This window comes from Monodelphis domestica, chromosome 1 (assembly GCF_027887165.1).
Source record: "Monodelphis domestica isolate mMonDom1 chromosome 1, mMonDom1.pri, whole genome shotgun sequence".
Classification (NCBI taxonomy): Eukaryota; Metazoa; Chordata; class Mammalia; order Didelphimorphia; family Didelphidae; genus Monodelphis; species Monodelphis domestica.
Window position 1 is genome coordinate 722,495,253 of NC_077227.1, and position 23,324 is coordinate 722,518,576.

Consider the following 23,324-nt stretch of genomic DNA (forward strand, 5'->3'; position numbering starts at 1 on the left):
AAAGAAGGAGTTACTTAAAAAAAATATATATCCATGTCTGCCTGTGTGAACACCTTGTGATGCCTAATATTGTTTAGTTCATGCTCAGGGGTTAGTGTTGGAACCTCACAGAGTGGGAAGAAACTGCCAATATTTTTGTTTAATTCAATGGTTTCCTTTTCTAGTTTAGTGCCATTAAGATATTGTTCTATCATTTTCATTGTCTGAGTATTACATTCTCTAAATAGTCCAACCTCATGTTTATTTTATTTTCTTTCAGTTGTTTCTTCTTGTTAATGTTGAGTCAGGATGTAGTATATTAAATACTTTATCATTAATCCCAACTAGATCCCACATCCACCTATTGGTATCAGCCTTAGGAGATCTAATACTGTAAGACAGAAGATATCTAGCCCTATCTTTGGGAGGGGGAGGTCTCTAAAATACCCAGGAATCCTTTCAGTAAAAACTTGAGGTTATGGACCCATGGAGCTGGTTTCTTTCCTTCCACTACTGGAAGGTCCATCTTAGGTAGCTTGAAGGCTGCTGGATCTTCTGAAATTCTAGTAGCCTGAGCCCAAATGAGTCTCCACTGGTGATGGTTTCTGAGTATCTCTGTATAACTGGATACTGAAACCTGAATTGGATTTCTGAAGGGTTCTTGGTCCAAAAAGGCTCCATTTTTCAGATGAGGGTTTGTCTCGTATCTCCATTTCCAGAATTTATACTGCTGATGTCTAGGCCTGGTAGAGAATTAGAAGATCTATGAGCAACCTCTGGGTTTTTGCCTGGGAGAAGAATGGGGTGTGCTACTTGGAGTGGACTGGGCTGAAACAGTCAGTCTATCATCTTTTGTTATTTCTCCATTTTGCAACTTCAGTTTATGGACTGCCTCCACTACATGATGGTACTTGGATTCTTCTGTGGTGAGACCTTTCTGGGGAATATATCCTACATCTCTCAGCCCAGCTTCCTGTTCAAAGAGTTGGATTCTCTCTTGTGTCTGTTTTGTAATTAGAGAATTCTTGATGACATGTGTAGCTTTGGCCTTTACTACTGGGACCTTGTTCATTTGGTCATTGGAAGCTGAGGGGGTAAATTGATATATTAATAAATTTATAGCGAGTTACTAAGTATAATACTTAATGCATATAATTATAAATGATGACTTAATTAAAATATAAAAATATTAATAAAAACTCATTAAATAGATTTAATTAAAATATATTAAAAGTATAAAAAATTAAATATTACTCTAAATACCTTACTTCACACGGATTTTTATGTCCTCCTTAAAGTGAACCTTAAAGAGGAGGTCCTCCCTGTCACAGGGGGATTTGATATCTTCCTAAAAGGTGACTTCAGGGAGAAAGGGTATGTAAATATTATGTAAATTGTACTAGTGTGGAAATCAAGAAGGAACCAAAGTTTGGACAGATACTCGAGAGAGAGGGAACAGATAAAAGGTAACACCAATTTTCCCTTCCCCCAGACAAAACTGTTTGATAATGGAGGCCAGTCTGACCAGAGCTGAAGGGTAAGAGCAAATCCCCTTCAGTCTCTTTCTTCTTTAGTTGGTGGATTTGTACTTCCCCTTCTAGTACATTTGAGATAGTCGAGTCTCCAGTAAAGCAAAAATGACTATTTATTGGGTAAAGGGTTATGGTATAAACAAGGATAGAGGAAACAGGAAATCCCTGACTATTTCCCTACTATAGCAGGTTTCAGGGGGTTTGAAGCACAAGTCTGGGACTCAATCCCAGACCTTGTTAATGTCTTTATGGGCTCAAGATGTTTGTACTTCTTGTCTCAGAGATATAGTTAAAATGAATCTTCTTAAGGATAGGATATTTCTTTCCCCAAAGGGAAAAAGTCTATCCCAATACTGTAACAGATGATGGGTCTGGATCTTCTACTGCTCAGCTAAATATTAGTGGAGATAGCTTTGAATTCTCAGTTGTTGGGGTCTGGGTTTTCGCCCACCACCATGGAAGACCAATAGACAATGCAATTAAGCAAGAGGGTTGTTTATTGATCTGGCTCGCACCAGAGGAGCTTAGCCAAGAGAGTTCTGATTTCCCTCCTGAATGCTGGGACTTATATACTCTCCAGCATGTATGGCCCCCCCAGTCCCTATCTGTTACATACCATTGTTGGAATGTTGCCAGCATGTATGGCCCCCCTCAGACCTTATCTGTTACATACTATTCTTGGAACTTCAACATTTTTATGTTGCTGGGGTCTGCTTGGCCTCTAAGTTCTTAAGGTACCTACTGCTGCTGGGATCTTGACATATTTATGGCTCTGAACTTCTAAGGCCAGGCAGTTTCCTGCTCAGGCCTCCCTTGCAGTAAGGATATTGTTCCTTCCCTCTTCAAGCCCAGGAGAGAACTCAGCAGTCCCAACTTGTCCTCCTTTAACTTAACTTAGTTTGTATTTATGTATATTTTGTATGATCATTTTTTGCAAGGTTTTTTATTTTTTATAGTATTGTAAGTTGATTTTAAAGTTTTATCTTTAGGTAGTTTTTTCTATAATAGTATAGGTTAAAATGGGTTATCTTATTATTGGAAATGTTTGCATTTGACTTATCTGTAATTGTAATGTGTATTCTGCATTTTAAAATATTTTTCCTTACTTTATTTTGTTCTTCTTTCTTTAACTCTCTCTGTCTTAGTTTTAGAATATCATTAGGTGCATTTGCTTCATTTGAGAAAGTCTTTTCAATGAAGCACAGTGGGGGAATGTAAGGATTAATTTGTTATAAATTAGTTAATTAGCTAGTAATTAATTATTCTGGATACATAGAAGCAAGAGTTGTAGACTAGAGAAAGGGGTTTGTGTATTTTGCCTGGTCCCCTTTAATTAGATGAGACAGAAAACAAGTTGTGGGTCCCTTAACAGGAGATCCCTAGGTAAAGACAATTAGGAATTCTGGTTACTTACTCTCTGGAGCTTCCTTGCTCCAGGGAGTTGGCTCAAATCAGTCTTTGAAGATTTTGGTGATAGTTAGCTTTGGAAAACATCTTTATATCTGAGAAGATTTGAGAGTAATTCAACTGAAATAGAGTGAGTGGCTGAAGCTGTTCCCTTGAACACCACAGGGGGCAGCAGAAAGCAGCATCTGTGAAACCTGTCAGGACTTTAATCTCTGGGGCTGGGCAGGCTTCAATCTCTGAATATCTAATATATAAGTGAAGAAGCTTGAGGAGATTTATGAGTAGATTAGCTTAGTAAGTTTGACATTATGTTTATTAGATAATAAGGGAGTCAAGTTAGGTCTGATAAAACCAGACACAAAGAAAACCCACAAGGGACAGAGGGATTTGGGGATTCAGTTAGAAATCTTAGTTTTAGGATAATATATCTCCTAATCAATTTCTATTTTTTTTCTTGCCCCTGATACTTCTCATAGTTATTAATAAATAGGGTTTGTAGTAATCTGTCTCCAGCCAGTTTCATCTACTGCCAGAACCAGCTGGGCCCTAACAGTTTTAACAGAATCTATACCACCTAATCAATACCATCTGACAATCAACTAGCCATAATCAGTATCAAGATCAAATATAATCATTACACTTCACATGCCTTATACTTCATCTTGATGTGATGACTTCTCCTATTTGCAAAGTAACACTCTTGAAGGTGTTAACACTGTAACCAAAGAGCCACAATTGTTAACTCTAAGCAACTAAGGAGAAAAAAGTCTCCTATAGGAAAAATGCACATTCCATTCAAAATCCAAAGATAACGAGCCAAAACTTGGGATAAAGCTGAGTTTGACAGGCAGAATTGAGTAACATTTTATATAATGTTTCAAGAAAGAGGGAAATGGGTCTATGGGATTGGGCAACAAAGGAATTTCTACCCAGCAACAAGAGATGTTGCCCAGCAACCCAGAATGAGGGCCAGATGTGACTTCAATAACATTGTGAATCTTAAAATTGCTCAGACTATACCTTAGAATATTTGGTTTAGCAATTCCCCTATTGTAACAATGTGAGAACTTTAAAAATTACTCCACCCTGCTTAGACAGTGCCTTAGGGGAAGATAATGTTTTAAAATTCCTGATGGAACAATGAAAATTCCCCAACTCATACTTATAGTAAAGCTAGAACCTTAAGCTAGGTCTATTTTTGGATCTAATACAAAAGGGTACTAAGTACCTATAAAGGTTAAATTAATCACTAAAAGGTCAAGCAACTTACAAAAGACAAGCTTAACAAAAGAGGTGTGAAGTTTTAGTCTACCCAGAGAAGGTGAGAACTAAAGACTGGTGAGAACTAAGAATTGGCAGTCCTGGGAAAAAGTGTCTACTGTGATCAGTAGATGTGAAAATTTAGGGGAGGTGACATAAGAGAAAATTTCTTTAAAAGGAAGGGACTTATTGAAATTGAGGTAGTTGGAGTTTGCAGTCAGGGAGTTTGGAGTTCTCTCTGAACTTAATTGGAGTTTGGAGTTAGTTGGAGGAGCTGGGTCTCTGAATTCAGTTCAGGAGTTAAGGATTTCAGTGAAGGACTGGAGTTTTGCTTGGAACGATCTTGTGGTGAGTGATAAAGGACTGACTAGTCTTTCTTAAGGCTCAGGCCTACTATTTTCTCTCTTCTCTTTCTTCCTCCCCTTAATTCCTCCATTTGTATTAATTAACATCTGCATAAAACCCAGCTGACTTGGGTATTTTCATATTTGGAAATTTTTCCCATGGTGACCACTTATCTTTTATTTAAATCAAGACACTAAAAATTATCTTTACAGTTTTGGCAATTCACAGTCTTGAAACCCACATTTTCATGGTCACAACATGGAAGATAGCCTTGGTGTTATCTGCAGAAATTTAGGCCTTTCAGAACAGGACTGTATAGGAATATTTGTGGGGTCACTTCAAGAGCACACATCATTGTTTTATTAGATTAATCCATTATGTTCCAAGGCAACACAAAGCCATCAGAAACGTGTTAACACTTACCAAAGGCAAGGGCTGATTTATATACTTGCATTTATATTTCCAGTGCTTACCCAATGCCTGGTACACAGTTAACACTTAACAAATTATCTATGTAGTATAAATTTTAACCCTTAACAACCAGAGAAACAGCTTTCCTGTTCTCTGAAAGTCCGAAAAGCCACAGTCACAATATGCTCAACATAAAACTGACACATGTATGGAAGCCTGGAGTAGAACCAGGAGGAAGGAGGAAGTTACAAGTTATAGAGTATTTTAAGAAAGAGGGGAGGTGGTGCCTAGGATTGGGCAAAAAGGGAGAAACTTCTGCCCAACAACAGGAGATTTTTATCAGTTTCCTGAAATGTTCTTTAGCTTGGAATGTTGATCAGGGCCTGGCTCTGATAAGATAGAAGTTAAGACTGAAATTCTCTGAGACTCTATCTTAACTTATAATAATTTACTAAATATTAAAAAGCAAGCCATAGAAAAATAAGGCACTAGTCACATGCCTTCTTTGTTGAGACCTAAAACCCAGAGTTGGGCCTACCTGTACCTTCTCCCTCTGCATTTCCAGGGAAAAAGCCCTCAAATCCTAATGTACTTCATTTTATTCTCTCTTGATTTTCCATTCCGAAGTCCCGCCAACTGGAAAATCCCAACCTCATTCTAAGTAATTTAAGTCCTATTCTGTATGTTAAATTTACCACCTTTCTGGAAGATGAGTATCATTCTGATCTTTAGTCTTCTGCAATCTTGGTTTTCTCAGGACAATAATTCACAAAGAAGTTATCCATCTTGATGAATGTATGGAACGTTCACACTGTGGTTGCCCCATTAGGATGAAATCATATGTCCAAACCAAAGAAGACATATAGGCAGTCTTTCTCCTTTCCAACACTTCCTCTAAACAATTTGCCATGTAGAAATAAGATGCTAGGAGACCCTTCTGGGTAAAGATCTGGCTTTACTGTGACAGAGAAATCACATGGTTAAGGTCTGCAGGTTTCCATCCAGTTCAAAACCTGCAACCCCATTTTGCAAATCACACATGCTTTTATATTTACCAGTTTCTCCTACCCCCTGCAGGAAATCCCTATTTCTGTTGCTCCTTTCAGTGTTTCTATTGCTTCATCTAAAGCTATAGTTTTCCAGTCTTTGAACTCCATAGCCTCTGAGTGACCTCATGCCTCCTGCGTAAGAATTGAAATAATATTTCTACCCAGATATATATTTTATACAATTTATTAGAAAGGGTAGACAATCATTCCTCTAAGTACCCTGACCACATGCTGCCTAACCTGCAAGTCTCTTCTTCCTTCCCCCTTTACCTGGCTTCATTCTCTTCTCACTTTTCCCTCTCTTAAGCCCAAAGCCTTGACTTTTATTGATGTACAGCACATACATGGACACCAACCTGGTGCAACCGTGTTATGTCAGGAATGTTTGATGGACAGATAAGCTACTCAGGAAGGAGAGGGTATAAACTTCCTTGACACAAGTCCCCTTATAATCCTTTGGGAGATCTGCCTCCCCAATGGATCATTTAACTATAACTATCTTATAATTCTAAATACCTTCTAGCTAAAAGTACATACAATATTGCATTTTCAAGATGAAATTTCAATAGTTATAGATGAGAGTAAAATACAAAAAAACTGATTGATAGACTCATTGACAAAAAGCCAATTAGGGGGCAGTCCCCTTTGGCATAAGAGTTTACATTCAGAATAAGTATGTTCAACCTCCTTCAATTTAGTTCATTATATCCCAAAGTTCATTCTGGATCTTTTGATGCAGTGTGTGACTTCTTCAGGCATCTTTACAGCACCTTCTCCGAAATGATCCACTTCTTGATTCAGGATGTTGGCAAGTTTCTTTTCCTAAAATTTCTCCAAAAACATTTAAACCTTGGATTTTAGGATAATTACACAATCCCCCTGAGGATGGGTTTTGACCAATACCAGAATCCCACTGAGATACATGACTGAGTTATGAGGTATATGAAACAATTGTCAAAAGAAAAAACAAGAACAAACCACCCAAAAAATCCCAAATAAAATTGTAAAAAATTGAAATCCTGTATAAAATAATAAGAAATACAGAAAAGATAAAAAAAAACAAAATACAAATCTTATGTCTATAAAATTCTGAATAAAAAATAACCTGTAACAGGTCCTTGAATCACAGCAAGGACCAATTAAAGTGATATTTGTCCCACAAACCTGTAGGATAATAGTGGCAATATAGCACTTTACCCATTTGCAGCCAGGACTACAGAAAATTGCCAGACTATAAGAGAGAAAGGAGTAGGTTTCAGCACTAAAGGGGAAAAATCATTCCCAGGTCTGATTTTTCTGTCACTGTCATAGATAAGGGGAGCCAGGATGATAGCCAGCCTGAGGTACTTGACTCAGAATATTGCACATGGAGTGTGGTTCAAGGGAGTCCTGCATCTTAACATATGTCAAGTGCCACAACCTTGATTCTCACACTAGGTTCAATTTCTTTTGTATTGGTATAGAAGTTCAATAATCCTCCCTGAATTGGGTTTGGTCTTTTTTGACCTTGTGCTATTTGGCACTGTATAATGGCTCTTTGTCCCCTTCTCCTGGAATCAGACATAATCATTAAACTTGTGGTCTAGTGGGATCTGATGAACCCCAAGTTTCAGGACTAGCTTATATGTTGGAGACCCCAAAGTTTGTACTTGTTCCCTGATCCCATGGGAAGCCACCCTGAAGGGAATCCCAGGCTAGCAGTTTCAGACTGAGTGGGGGACCTTCAGGGGAATGACATTCCTAGTTGAGTGGAACTAAGCATATGCTAAGGACCCTTTAGTATCCATTGTAAGCAGCCCCTTTCCTTACACCCTAGCCACTAGCTATGATTCCTTTCCCAATCTTGATTGTATCCTGTCAGTATAGTTTGAACACTCCCATTTCCTTTGGAGCTATAGTGATGTCAATCATCTTTCCCTGCTGCTGGATTCCCTAAATGGTATAGAGGTTCCCCAAATTCTTTTGTTCCTTGGAATCTTCATCTAGCATGGTGGCACTCCCTAGGGATAACATCCCCAGAGTCCAGGGTTTTGTACCCTGAAAAAGTTGTGGTGCCAGACTCTGAGTAAAGAATAAAATACTGGACTTATCCTTATCCTGATTAAAGACTTGGTTTTTCTGACTATTTAATAGTTTTGTGTTATTTCCAAGTTAAGAAATGGTGAGCCAGCCAGGATGCCGAAGTTATGGCTGCCTAAACCTCCATCCAGCTTGACCACTGATGTGAGGTACACACAAGAACCCATTGAGTTCAGTCAGGAGTCAGCTGGGTGGGTTTGTTTAGGTAAGCCAAACTCTTGGCAAACGAACCTCTCTTTAATCAGGAACCAAACGGGCAACCACGTCTCCATGAATGCCCCAGCGTACCCCCCAATGGTACTGCTGCCGAGTTCGTGTCCACACATTATGGACCAGGTATCTGTAAATGTTAGAAAGAGAAGTAAGAGCAAGGATAGTATAGGTCATATGTGTGAAAGGTTGCCTGAAAGTTTTGAATGGGAAGCTTGAGTTAGATAGTGAGAGTCAGAGTGTTCATTTGAGGGTCTGAGTAACTGTTTTAAGTCTATTAAAATAGAGAAAGTTTCTTCATGAACTGAAATGCCATGGCTAAAGGTTTAAATGGTTATACATTTTTTTTTTTTGTGAAAGAGTTTCTCATAGAAGTTTTAGAACTTAAGTTCTGGATTTCTTATTCATTTTCTTTCTTTTTTTTTTTGCTTATATGTTTAATGTATTTCTTAGATGGAGACTTTGCTAATAATCTCAACTGCTTGTGATTTAAAGGATAGCAAATAATGTCTGAAAGTTGTTAACAATGAATTCCTCCCAAAAGCTGAAGAGGTGAGACTGGAGCTGGTGATCTGGATCTGGGAATATCCAGCAGGAGGCAAAAGGAGGTCCAGAAATCCTTAACTTTAAGGTCTAATTTTTCTTCCCAAAGTTTTGGTATGATTAATGTTTGAAATATTTTGTACCAAGTGCTGTTAATATTGGCAATAAGCTGCATTTTATTCTAGGTATTAACTTGGTTATTTGAGTGCTATAATTTCACTTTTTTTTTTCCAAGTTGTTAATTGCTTTCAAATAACAAGGTTTTTCTAAAATGCATGTGTGTGTTCTGGAGTAAAGAAATTTCATTTTAGGATGGTCAACTACAGACCTGACTGGTCATTGAATTGTTGTAAATGACAAGAAATATTGCGGAAAAGGCATCGCTTTAAATGTAAGGAAACCCTGAACATTTTACAACTGACTAACAAATGTCCTCTCTAGTTGCTGCTTTAGCCTTAGGCCAAGGTGGTTTGAGGCAAAGCTAAGAGAAAGGCAAATTTGGAGACAAAAGTAAATTAGAGTAAAAAACAAGAGTAAAAAGAGAAGGGAATTGTAGAGGTATTCAGACTTAAAGGTAATTTTTAAGGTTTTCCTTAGTAACCCTCAGTTTTGGTGTTTGGAGAGAAAACATTTATGGGTTTCACTTAAGTAAAGGACAAAGAACTATAACCTGATTTTTGGAATTTTTAAGGTAAATTTCCAGAGTGCAAGTAATACAATAGATAGATTTTTGTTTTAAAACACCAGTAAATACTGATAACTAATTTTACTTTTTAATTGGAGAGAAGTAATGGTTTTGTTATGTAGTAAATAATCAACTGACCCCCACTCTGTATGTCTGGGGCAACAGAATGTTTCACAACAGAATGTTCTGTGCAAAGTCCCAGGAAAAAGTCTAGAGGGCCCCTGGGTAAGCCAATAATCACCCACCTTTCATGTCTGTCCAACATTACCTACCTGTTATGTCTATCTGCTAACCTAGTCAAAATCATTAATTAACAGAATGTTCCAGGAAATATTGTTGTCTCATCAAGTAACTCAACTGTGACTGCTTTAACCTATATAAACTCCACTCTAACTATGCTTCCCCGGAACTCACTTGCTGAGCTTCCCCCAGCATACTAGTAATGAAGACTTCCCCTTGCCTGAATTGCATTGTCTCCATGTGCTCCTTGGGGTGGTCGTCCACTCAGAACCTAACAGTTTTGTGAGCATTATTTCTGATGATCATTGACACATGACTGCTAATAGATAAAGGAATTTTCCACCTGGGAAACTCCTAAGAAATTTCTAGAAATGCCCTGAATTTTGCCATCCCAGTTCTGGAGTGCCGGTGAAGTGATTAAAACATATTAAAGTTAAGCTTTACCTCAAGATGTTTAGGAGCCAAAAGCCTGGGCAAGATTTTCCTGCAGCCTATGAAGACCCAGCTCCGGAAAGTACTTTCTCCCTTCCCTGTCCCCCTCACCCACAGACCTGTCACTCCCCCTCCTGACATATGGCAGGAGCCGATAATGACCCCAACCCCAGAAGTTCCTGTTAAGTTCCTGTTCACTCCCCCCATCCCAGGAATTCCTGTGCATTCTCCCTACCACAAAAGTTCCTGGTCCCTCCAGTGTATAAAAGAACCTTCTAGCCATTTTAGAGTGCTGAGCCCAAAATGCAGTTTGTTTAACAAACTCCCTCCTGTGTGTTACATTGTTGGTCATTGTTTCATCCTTGGGATCATTCTCCGGACACTTCACCTAGAATCTGAACAATTCTTGAAGACGACATCTCTAAGAGGAATCTGAAGGTTCCCCCAAGATATTGAATCCGGATAAGTATTGTTTCTCATCATTTTCATTGACTTTAGAAATATTTCTATAGTAGACATAAACTGGCCATTTTATTTCCCCTGAGAATTTTATTTCCCCTGAGCAAAGTCCCTTTAAGTAGAGAACCTAGAAAGGACAGAGCTATTCCCCAAATTTAGTTGAAGTAGGAAAGTTTAAATAGGAGCATTTTACCTGGTTAAGAGGTTTGGAAGTGACATCCGTTAATTTGAGAATTTGCAGCAAAGATTCCAGAGTGCTAGTTAGTCTCAAAGTAATATAAAAAGAAGTTAGGAAAGAATGAAGAAGCGTAAAAATAATTGTTAATAAAAGAAGGTGTAAAAATGGAGATTTGAACCCAAGACTTCAATCCCCAGAAGTCCTTGGTACTTCCCTGAATTCCCTATAATCTCACCTGGGTCACCACCTGGGTGAGAACACAATTTAGTATTTAATGGACTCTCTGCTTCCCAAGAGCTCTCTCTTCCTGTACTCAGAGATTGCAAAATGTACTTAGTATGCTAAGCATGGGGATTCTGAATTGGCTAATCAGCCATGGGCTTGTGGTTTCCTACTTTGTATTCTTAATTCTAATAATCCTTAATAAACCTCATAAGATATAATACTTTTATTAAAAGAGACTAAATTAACTGTTACAATTAATGGCAACCACGAAGGCAACCATGAACTGTTAATTTAAAATTTTAAAATTAAAAATTTTAAATCTGGAGCTTGGTTAGAGAGAATTGCCATCTAAGGGTGAATTGTATGGGAAGATAATTGGGAAATGAAATGCTATGGAGGAAATTGGTTATTGATACAGTCACAAGGGCAAATGGAAGGGCTAAGTTTCTGTCAAGTTCTACAGGTGACTGCTGATCATGGCCAATTTACACATGGCATTAATATTCCAAATTTCGAAGTTTTTCTCCCTCATTTTAATCATTCCCACTTTTCTCCTGTTAATAGCAAATTTTCTGTAATTGTATGATGAAGGAAGCTGTAGGAAGGCAAGGCATAGAATATGGAAACTGGGGTGGCAGATAGAAATTTTTAGCCTTTATGAATGAGTAAGCAAATTCAAAGAGGTCCTTTTTCTTAAAAGGAAGAGGTTAGGTCATAAGGAAAACCTGGAAAAACATCAGTACCAAAAAGGGGGGGGGGGAAGCCTTGCACATAAATAGTGGATTCTAAGGAGTATTTTTAATATACAAAGTTCAGATAGAACCCTGAGTTGCTCCCCAGTACCAGTACAGTTTATTTATACATTTTGGAGCTTCAAGGCAGGAAACAATATTAGGAAAAGCCTTTGTGCCTAGGAATACTAATGAAATCACCTATAGACTAGGTCTAAGTTAAATGGTAAATGAGCCCTTATTGCCAATGAATAGATACCCAGGAAATTGAAATGTGTATACCAAACTAATTTAGTTAAGAGTAGAACTCAGTCAAATCAGGAGAATTATTTTAACAACAATTTTTTATCTACAGACTTTACATTAGCTGACTCAGTTGCAACATTATTTTTTCTCCTACTACGTAATAGTTAATAGAAGTAAAAACGTTAACCTATTTAAGCATGGTTATGGTTCTTAAGTAGTTAAAGGTGAATGAAAACCATTTAAAAATCCCTAGCATCTCAACCTCCCCAAAAGGGGCTGTGTGAGAGAGGTTTTAAAATTAAGGAAAATTATAAGGACTTTTAATGTTGAGAATTTTTGGAGTTCATTTCAATATTGAAACTTAAATTTGACTTTTAAAATTGTTTTGAGGCTGAAATTGTCATGAAGTTTTAAAAAATAGATTTGGGGATTTTTGTAATAGAATATTCAGTTAGAATTTTACTTAATGCTGAATATTTTAATTTTTGGCCACAAACAGGAGGTAGGGCTACTTCCAGATTTACAAAGTCCTGAATAACTTGTGATGTGGATTTTATTTTTGCCTTTATACTTCTATAGTTTGGAGCATTGCAATTTTTCTGATTAAGCTTTTAGCTTACATAATTTTATAATTGGTGTAGAATAGACATTAATAGAATTAATTATATGGGATTGCAGATTAAGGTTAGTGTCAGGGGATAATCTTTATAGTGAGTAAGTATATAGGGAGTTGATCAAGTCCTGTTAAAGAAGGTGTTTGTGGATTTCTCTTGTTTTCTCTTGCAGCAATGAGGCAATCTTATACAAAAGGACAATTCTGCAGGAGAGGTGGCTGAAGGCATCATATCAGGACCCACCAGATTTGAAAGACTTAAAAGACTTTGGGGAAATGGGGTCGTGTTTTGATTGTTAGTTTTTGCCAAAGGCAGACTGCCTGCCTTTCTGGCTCAAATGTCAATGCGCCTGCCAGAGGCATTGGGGAATGCCCCCAAATGCCAATTGCCTGTACCTATACCCCAAGGCTTTCCCACCATTAGTGATAGAATCCAACCCCATATAGCATTACCCATTTGTCCTGTTTATTTGGTCAGCGATGTCCAGTCTTGACCAAAAGGGGGGATGTGTGTCAACATGGAATCTAGAAACCCCAAACTTGTGGCCTAGTGGTATCTGATGAACCCCAAGTTTCAGGACTAGCTTATATGTTGGAGACCCCAAAGTTTGTACTTGTTCCCTGATCCCATGGGAATCCACCCTGAAAGGAATCCCAGGCTAGCAGTTTCAGACTGAGTGGGGGACCTTCAGAGGAATGATATTCCTAGTTGAGTGGGACTAAGCATATACTAAGAACCCTTTAGTATCCATTGTAAGCAGCTCCTTTCCTTACACCCTAGCCACTAGCTATGATTCCTTTCCCAATCTTGATTGTATCCTGTCAGTGTAGTTTGAACACTCCCATTTCCTTTGGAGCTATAGTGATGTCAATCATCTTTCCCTGCCCCTGGATTCCCCAAATGGTATAGAGGTTCCCCAAATTCTTTTGTTCTTTGGAGTCATCATCTAGCATTAGAGAGGCATTAGAAAGGGGTTAATTTGGGGTTCCTGAAAAGATAAAAAATTATGAAACATGGTAGAGGGAAAATTGGGGAAAGAAATAAGATGCAAGAAAATTATGAAAAGAGAACAAACAAGTTGATAAAGGAGATTATTAAGAATAACTTACTCATCAAATATAATCCTTAAGGGAGCAAAATGGATGTTTAAATAATTTAGAAGACTTTAAAGCACTCTTGATGGAATGACCAAAACTCAACAAAAAATTTGGCATTCAAACACAAGTCTCGAGAGAAGCAAAAAGGTACCATGAGTGAGAAATATCCCAAGGGATTTAACAAAGTTATACTGTTTACATTTGATAAAGTAAGATGACATATGTAACCCCTAAGAACATCATTAAGGCAATTATTGATGTATTTAAAGATGTGGAAAATGAAATCCCCCCCCATTATGTTGTTTTCTTTAACGTCATCAATCAGGAACCTGAAGATCCTTTACCATTTAGTTGTGCAAGTATAGACAAACCTTCAGAGAAAGGAAGTTGGGACTGAAACAGGAAACTGATTCCACAGGGCAAATTAAGGAACTATGATTGGTTCCTGAGAAGTGATGTTAGATAACGAGCTAGTGGATGAAGAAAACTGCTTATATGGTGAGACCAAGGGACTGCTGCTCTCTCTTTCTCTCTCTCACCCCCTCCTCCTATCAGTGGTGAGCTTATTTCCCTCTCTTTTTTTATCACTACTTTTATGTAATAAACCTACTAAAGCTACTAACTGCTTTATAATTTATTTTTAACTATTATAGAGAGCAAGTCTATAATGTTGAGGTAATAACAAAAGAAGATGAAATTTAAAAATATATATTAGTAGCTATTTTGCCCAACCTCAGGCCAATGAAATTGACAATCTCAATGAGATAGGTGAATATCTACAAAAATGTTTTGTCCAGATTTAAAAAATGATAAAGAGAACACCTAAATAATGTTATATTAGAAAAAGAAATTGAATTAGCCATAAATGAGTTTTCTTAGAAAAACAAAACAAAACAAAACAGGGCCAGAAGGATTTATAAGTGAACTCCATTGAATTTTTATAGAAAAATGAATTCCATGGGGGCAGCTGGGTGGCTCAGTGGATTGAGAGCCAGGCCTAGAGATGGGAGGTCCTGGGTTCAAATCTGGCCTCAGACAGTTCCCATCTGTGTGACCCTGGGTAAGTCATTTAACCCCCATTGCCTAGCCCTTACCTTTCTTCTGCCTTGGAGCCAATACACACTATTGACTCCAAAACAGAGGGTTAAGGGTTTAAAAAAAAAAAAAGAGTTCCTATACTACATAAGTTGTTTAACAAAATTGGGGGAGGGGAAAGGAGTTCAATTAAATTCCTTTCATAACACACATATGGTGTTAGATAACTTAATACATAACAAGAAAAACAGAAAAAAACCCACCTATATACCAATTTACCATTATTGAGGCAAAAGTTTTAAATAAAATATTTGCAAGATTTTAATATGTAACCAAGGTCATAAGCTATCACTCTTTATAGATGATATGATGGTATAGTAGAGAACTCTAGAGGATCAACTAAAAAAACTAATTGAAACAGTGAACAACTTTAGCAAAATTGTAGCATATAAAATAAACCCACATAAATCATCAGCCTTTCTATACCAACAAAACTGAAGGAAGAGATAGTTCTACATAAAAGAACTACAGACAATCTAAAATATTTGGAGTCTACCTGTCAAAATATGCCAAGAAACATATGAATAAAATTAAAAATTACTCTTCACATAAATAAAAATTAGATCTAAGCACGTGGAGTATTAATTGCCAAGTGGGCCAAACCAATATAATAAAATTATAATTACAACTAAATTAAATGTAATACTAAATTTAAAGTTAAACTTAAAAATACTAAATTAATTTACTTATTTCTTGTCATACCAAGCAAACTACCAAAGAATTACATTGTGCAGGTAGGAAAAATAATGAGAAAATTCATCAGGATGAAAAAAAAGTCAATAATAAAAAAAGAAATAATTGAGACCTCTGAAAAGTTGTTTTCCTTTCGCCAAGCATGATGTTCACCCACTGGATCACTTCAATACCAATTCATGGGAAAGCTGTGAGAATAAGACAAGAGGTAAAAGAGCCCTGACCCCTATAGAGAAAAAACAGAATGGAAAAGAAGTCTGAATGCAGGAGATTATTTCAGGGGTAAAAATGACAATACGGTCATTGGTTAGAGTGGAAGGGGTTAGATCAGAGAGAAGATCTAAACAGGTTTTGAAGTTTGAAACCTGGGTGACCAGGAGGGAGCTTTACATAGCGATTTTTTTAAAGGGACAAAATGGGGTATGAATGAATATTAACTTTCCACAAGGTTTTACTCTTGAAAAGGGTTTATTGGAAAACAAAACAGAAAGACCTCGCATATCTCTAAATATAAAAAACAAAACAAAACACATAAATCCCCCTCTTCATATTTGCTATAAGTTAAGCAAGACTCTAGTTTCTCATGATTTTATTCGGGTTTGGGTAGCATTGCTCTTCTTTTGCTTTCAGTTCTCCAACCAGTTCCAAAGTTCCTACTTCCTCTACTTCCTATGGTTTCCAATTCTCATTATCCTTTGGCCTCATCTTCTATTTGGTACAGCCATACTTCCCATTAATCTCCTTACTGATAAAGGATCATATATTCCACAATCCCCTCCCCTCTTTGGTGGGGAACAATGATTTATGGTAGATTCATGAACCTAAAAATAAACGTGTGCTTAGAACTGGAAATGAATCATAACCTACACATACTACATATTTAATAATGGTCACTTGAGAGGGTCAACACAAATGCCTTCCTTTCTCTAATTGCTGTAGGGATTCTTGCTACTGAGCTTCCCCATCCATTCTTCCTTCCTGCCAACTTTACTTTCCCCTCTTCAATTCCTTCCTGTGTAGAGAGTATGAGCTGTGGGAATATGGGGATAGGAAGAAGTTTAAATACTCAAACCTATGCCTCCATTTGGCTAACCACTGCCATTCCTTTGAATGTACTGTTCCTTTTTGTACTTATTCCCTTAATGCTTATTCAGCTCATAATGGTGGACAATCTCAAGCATATTCCATACTTCACCCACCAAGAAGTTGGATAAAGCCTTAAAATCACTGAAGTGGGGGGGGGGGGAACAGCTGGGTGACTCAGTGGATTGAGCCAGGCCCAGAGACAGGAGGTCTTAGGTTTAAATGTGGCCTCAGACACTTCCTAGCTGTTTGACTCTGGGCAAGTCACTTAACCCCCATTGCCTAGCCCTTACCACTCTTCTGTCTTAGAACCAAGATGGAAGGCAAGGATTTTTTAAAAAATCACTGCAGGGGGCTACAAGACAGCAGCAACTCCAGGCAATGAGCCTGATAAGATGCTTGTGGTTGAGTGGATGGGCATCATCTTAAGTGATGAGCAATTATTAGGACAGAAAACTTTACATGACCCTCTTCTAGGATTGATCAAATGGCTGCAGAGCTAATTTCTTATCTCATAATACTTATCTCATAAACCCTTCCATTACCTTAGAGCTCAGTTTGGATTCTCATCAATTGCCCCCACTGGACTCTGCACTCAACTGGCCAGAACTAGCAGGCAGATTATTATGGTTTAGTGAGGGAGGCAGAACTTTTTGGCTTTTCCTTTCTGCTATAGAAAGACCCAAGTCTCAGAGTTCAATAATCTGGTCCACATTGTGGGTGATTGCAAATCTTTTATTATTTCATCATTTTAAAATTTATTATTTATTTTTAACATCCTTTAAAAAATTCTGACTTTATATGGGACAGATTAGGTTTGGATCAACATCTCACATCCTACACTAAGATAAACTCAGAATGGGTGAATGATTTGAATATAAAGAAGGAAACTATAAGTAAATTCGGTGAACACAGAATAGTACACATGTCAGATCTTTGGGAAAGGAAAGACTTTAAGATCAAGCAAGAGTTAGAAAAAAAATCAAAATGTAAAATCAATAATTCTGATTACATCAAATTAAAAAGTATTTGTCCAAACAAAATCAATGCAACCAAAATTAGAAGGGAAGCAACAAATTGGGGAACAATCTTCATAACAAAAACCTCTGACAAAGGTCTAATTATTCAAATCTATAAAGAGCTAAATCAATTGTACAAAAAATCAAGCCATTCTCCAATTGATAATTGGGCAAGGGATATGAAGAGGCAATTTTCAGTTAAAGAAATCAAAACTATTAATAAGCACATGAAAACATGTTCTAAATCTCTTATAATCAGAGAGATCCAAATTAAAACAACCCTGAGGTATCACCTCACACCTAGCAGATTGGCTAATATGACATCAATGGAAAGTAATGAATGCTGGAGGGGATGTGGCAAAGTTGGGACATTAATGCTTTGCTGGTGGAGTTGTGAACTGATCCAACCATTCTGGAGGGCAATATGAAACTATGCCCAAAGGGTGCTCAAAGACTTTCTGCCCTTTGATCTAGCCATAGCACTGCTGGGTTTGTACCCCAAAGAGATAACAAGGAAAAAGAAGTGTACAAGAATATTCATAGCTGTGCTCTTTGTGGTGGCCAAAAATTGGAAAATGAGGGGCTGCCCTTCAATTGGGGAATGGCTGAACAAATTGTGGTATATGTTGGTGGTGGAATACTATTGTGCTCAAAGGAATAATAAACTGGAGGAATTCCATGGGAACTGAAATGATCTCCGGGAAATGATGCAGAGTAAAAGAAGCAGAACCAGGAGAACATTGTACACAGAGACTGATACACTGTGGTAAAATCGAATGTAATGGACTTCTGCATTAGTGGCAATGCAGTGATCCTGAACTGAAGTAGTCCCAATAAGGGAAGATAATAAAGCTGAAGTAGATAAAACAGATCAATCCCTTCCTACAGTTTCAGGAAACAGACCCAGTTCCCCCAACTCCCCAGGAGGTCAAGCAGCTTATGCAGGCTACAGACTAGACTCTAATTAGCCTAAGAATGAGAATTAGGAAGGTCAGGAAACAAAGGAACTTCAGGAATATTGAAGAGGTCAGGATGTAATGGAAGGTAACTTATAGCTAACTAGGGATAAGTGATTAAGTACATGTGAAAGTAAACAACCCCTGAATAACCTGAGGATTGTCCACTCATCACTGACCACACATATCTGTGTCTGTGATAAAGTTTGTTTGACTGTCAAATAAGAACCTGTATGTGAAAGGAAATAACTTTGTATCTTGCAGCCAATATAAGCTATCCTGTAATGTCAGTCATGCAGCTTCCACTAGGGAAGTCTGTCCCTGCTGGTAGATTATTTATTAATCAATAAATAATGGTTCCAATAAATAAATTTTTTGGGTGTCCAGACTCCACTTCAGTTGGAGACCCCCAGCGAGATCTCGAGGTCTGGAGAGGGATGCTGTGAGAATGTATGTGTATGTCTGTGCTTGCATGGGGGAGAATTCTCTAGACTCATGGTGTACAGCTAAATGGCTGGAGTTGTAACCCAAATCATACGTGGGCAACTTTTGCTAAACTGAATCCTGTGAGGGAGTCTCAAACCCTTATCCCCTTTGTAGATATTTCTGAGTGTGGACTTGAGTGATCAGCCTTGTAGGGATGTGAAAGGCTTCTTTGAGGGTATGGAAATTTGTTTCTGGACTGTTAATAAGCAGAATTTCTCTGAGCTATAATGGGCAAGCCTTGTCTTTTAAGGAAAAAGAAGGCTTCTGAGATCTAATGGTGACAAAGTACACAAAGGACAGAGAGAAGATCCTGGGATGGCTACAGAGGCATATTCTGGGCTCACCTAGGAATGGACCTTTTCTGCCCATCTAGGCTGTTAATCCTTGAGTGATACAATGATGGCATGAGCCAGTGATAGTTTTGGCCTGTACATGAAGCACCTCATGTGGGACGTGAGGAAATGTTTTCCCTGTTTGCCTTCTCTTTTTATGACAAATTCCCATAATCAGCCCATAATGCAGATTATAAAATTAAAATTTTCATTTCTCCAAACAACCTATTAGGTTAATAATTAAATTATCAAATTGTTAACATACTTTGAGAATGAGGTAGAATTATTAATGCCCAAATTGAAGTTTGGATCTTTAGTTGAGAAATAATTCAAAGTTTTCCAGATTTCCATCAGGATCTGGTGAAAAGAAATTAATTTTTGAAATGTTGTTATTCAGGTGGTTATAGCTGCTCTGTAAATGGGGGCATTGCAAAATGATATTGTTTAACAGAAATGTCACATTCCTGTCAGAGGATGATTTCTAGAGATGAAGTCTGCTGACTAAGATACCCAAATGTTAATATTTAATATCAGTTTTTCTTGTACTAATTTGCTCTGTTTCTATCTGGTGTTCTAGTTTTTGCCCCAGTCCTGATTTCTATAGTTCTGCTTCCCCTCTGAGCAGTCTGCCAGTAAAGGGAGGACTCAAAGCCTTCAGGATTTAAGCACTTGCTTCAGACACACCCCTGAAGATCCCATGTCCACAGCCCATCCCTCCTCCTCCCAGGAATTCTACACCCCTTATCAGCTATGAAAAAGCTACAGAAGACTAAGACCATAGCCCCCTTTCCTGTAGATATTTGGAGGAGGGATGGGACAGCATGGGCCATTGTACCCCCATAGTGTAGAAGTTTTTCAGGCAAACTATAGGCAGGAAAATTCCTTTGCTCCTACCATATAACCTTACTTGACACTGAGTCAAAGGTTTGACTCCGTTCAGCATTGTCACTGCACCTACATCTGACCCCTATGAAATTTGGAACTGGAAAGCCCCTTTTGGCTTCATGCCTTGTCTATCCCCTCATACCTTAAGAACAAAGGATGCTGCAGGTAACCCTGTAGTGATAATTCCCCAGGTTTAGGAAAAGGTGATAGAGAACATTTTGAAGGGATGCAGACTAGTGAACACCCAGCAGGCCTTGTCTGGCATCTTGGGTACCCATTGTCATGCCAATTTTGGTAGGGCTGGGTATAGGAGAACTGCTGCTGTAAGCACCACAGCCCTGGTTCAGGGACACCAAAACCTCCAGTCCCTCTCTCACCAGATTTATTTGGACCTCAGAGAATGGGAAGTCTCTCTTAGTTTCAAGGAAAAATCATTGTCCTCTATGGCAGAAATGGCTCTCCAAAATAGGCAGGGACTTGACACCCTTTTCTTTTTTTTTCCCCCAATTTAAACATTATTTTATTTGATCATTTCCAAACATTATTCATTGGAAACAAAGATCATTTTCTTCCCCCCCCCCCCCTTCCCACCACTTCTCCCATAGCCGACGCATGATTCCACTGAGTATCACATGTGTTCTTGGTTCGAACCCATTTCCATGTTGTTGGTATTTGCATTAGAGTGTTCATTTAGAGTCTCTCCTCAGTCCTATCCCTTCCACCCCTGTAGTCAGGCAGTTGCTTTTCCTCATTGTTTTTACTCCCACAGTTTATCCTCTGCTTGTGGATAGTATTTTTAAGATCCCTGCAGATTGTTCAGGGACATTGCATTGACACTAATGGAGAAGTCTATTACCTTTGATTGTACCACAGTGTATCAGTCTCTGTGTATGTTTTCCTGGTTCTGCTCCTTTCGCTCTGCATCACTTCTTGGAGGTTGTTCCAGTCTCCATGGAATTGCTCTACTTTATTATTCCTTTTAGCACAATAGTATTCCATCACCAACATATACCACAATTTGTTCAGCCATTCCCCAATTGAAGGGCATCCCCTCATTTTCCAATTTTTGGCCACCACAAAGAGCGCAGCTATGAATATTCTTGTACAAGTCTTTTTACTTATTGTCTCTTTGGGGTACAAACCCAGCAGTGCTATAGCTGGATCAAAGGGAAGACAGTCTTTTATCATCCTTTGGGCATAGTTCCAAATTGCCCTCCAGAATGGTTGAATCAATTCACAACTCCACCAGCAATGAATTAATGTCCCTACTTTGCCACATCCCCTCCAGCATTCATTACTTTCCATAGCTGTCATGTTAGCCACTCTGCTAGGTGTGAGGTGATACCTCAGGGTTGTTTTGATTTGGATCTCTCTGATTATAAGAGATATAGAATATTTTTCCATGTGCTTATTAATAGTTTTTATTTCTTTGGCTGAGAACTGCCTGTTCATGTCCCTTGCCCATTTATCAATTGGAGAATGGCTTGATTTTTTTGTACAATTGATGTAGCTCTTTGTAAATTTGAGTAATTAAACCTATGTCAGAGGTTTTTATGAAGATTGTTTCTCAATTTGTGGCTTCCCTTCTGATTTTATTTACACTGGTTTTGTTTGTACAAAAACTTTTTAATTTGATGTATTCCAGATTATTTATTTTGCATTTTGTGACTCTTTCCAAGTCTTGCTTGATCTTAAAGTCTTTCCTTTCCCAAAGATCTGACATGTATACTATTCTGTGTTCGCCTAATTTTCTTATAGTTTCCTTCTTTATGTTCAAGTCATTCACCCATTTTGAATTTATCTTGGTGTAGGGTGTGAGGTGTTGATCTAAACCTAATCTTTCCCACACTGTCCTCCAATTTTCCCAGCAGTTTTTATGCAATCGTGTATTTTGTCCCAAAAGCTGGGATCTTTGGGTTTGTCATATACTGTCTTGCTGAGGTCACTTACCCCGAGTCTATTCCACTGATCTTCCTTTCGGTCTCTTAGCCAGTACCAAATTGTTTTGATGACCACTGCTTCATAATATAGTCTGAGATTTGGGACTGCAAAGCCCCCTTCCTTTGTATTTTTTTTTTCATTATTTCCCTGGATATCCTTGATCCTTTGTTCTTCCAAATCAACTTTGTTATGGTTTTTTCTAGATCAGTAAAAAAAATTTTTGGAAGTTCCATGGGTATGGAACAAAATAGATAGATGAGTTTGGGTAGGATGGTCATTTTTATTATATTGGCTCGTCCTACCCATGAGCAGTTAATGTTTTTCCAATTGTTCAAGTCTAGTTTTAGTTGTGTGGAGAGTGTTTTGTAGTTGTGTTCATAAAGTTCCTGTGTTTGTCTTGGGAGATAGATTCCTAAGTATTTTATTTTGTCTAAGGTAATTTTGAATGGGATTTCTGTGGAAAGGAAACTAGACTAACAGTTTGTGTGTGGGAAGGGCCAACTGGGAGTGGCAGTTGGGTCTTGTGACTAGCACTTCCTTCCTGCGGGGAGAGGTTTTGTGTCCTGGAGTTGGAGGAGAATGGAGCTTGTTCAGCCCAGTCTGGAGTGGCATGCTCTTCTTGGTTCAGCCCGAAGACACAGGCTTCTGAAGGTTAGAATTGTTCTTTTTTGCTTTCTGTCTATTGCTAAGATTCTGAATTAGAACAAGAGTAGACGGGAGTGGGACAAACCCTCTGCCAGCCTCTAGGGCCTCTAGGGGGCATCTCCCTCCCCTGCTTCACCAAACAGTATTCCCTCTCTCCCCTTAACTCCTCCATACCCCATAGAAACCTCCCATTTATCCCCATTTTTCCCAATCCTATTTCCTTTCCAAATAAGTATTACATTTCTCTTTCTAGTTCTTGCTGCTGAGCTGTTGGAAATATATAGAAATGCTGATGACTTATGTGCCATGTGGTGCTGAAAAGAAGGTGTATTCCTTTTAGTCCCTATTTATTTTTCTCCATATGTCTATTAACTCTAATTTTTCTAAGATTTCATTCACCTCTTTACTTCTCTCTTATTTATTTTTTGGTTTAATTTATCTAAATTTGATAGTGGTTGGTTCAAGTC

At 38.1% G+C, this 23,324-nt stretch overlaps 1 pseudogene; it reads right to left on the reverse strand.

The window, feature by feature from the left end:
- Positions 1–394: 394 nt before the first annotated feature.
- LOC103096856 (putative monooxygenase p33MONOX) lies at positions 395–1,078 on the reverse strand (annotated as a pseudogene).
- Between the last annotated feature and the right edge of the window lie 22,246 nt (positions 1,079–23,324).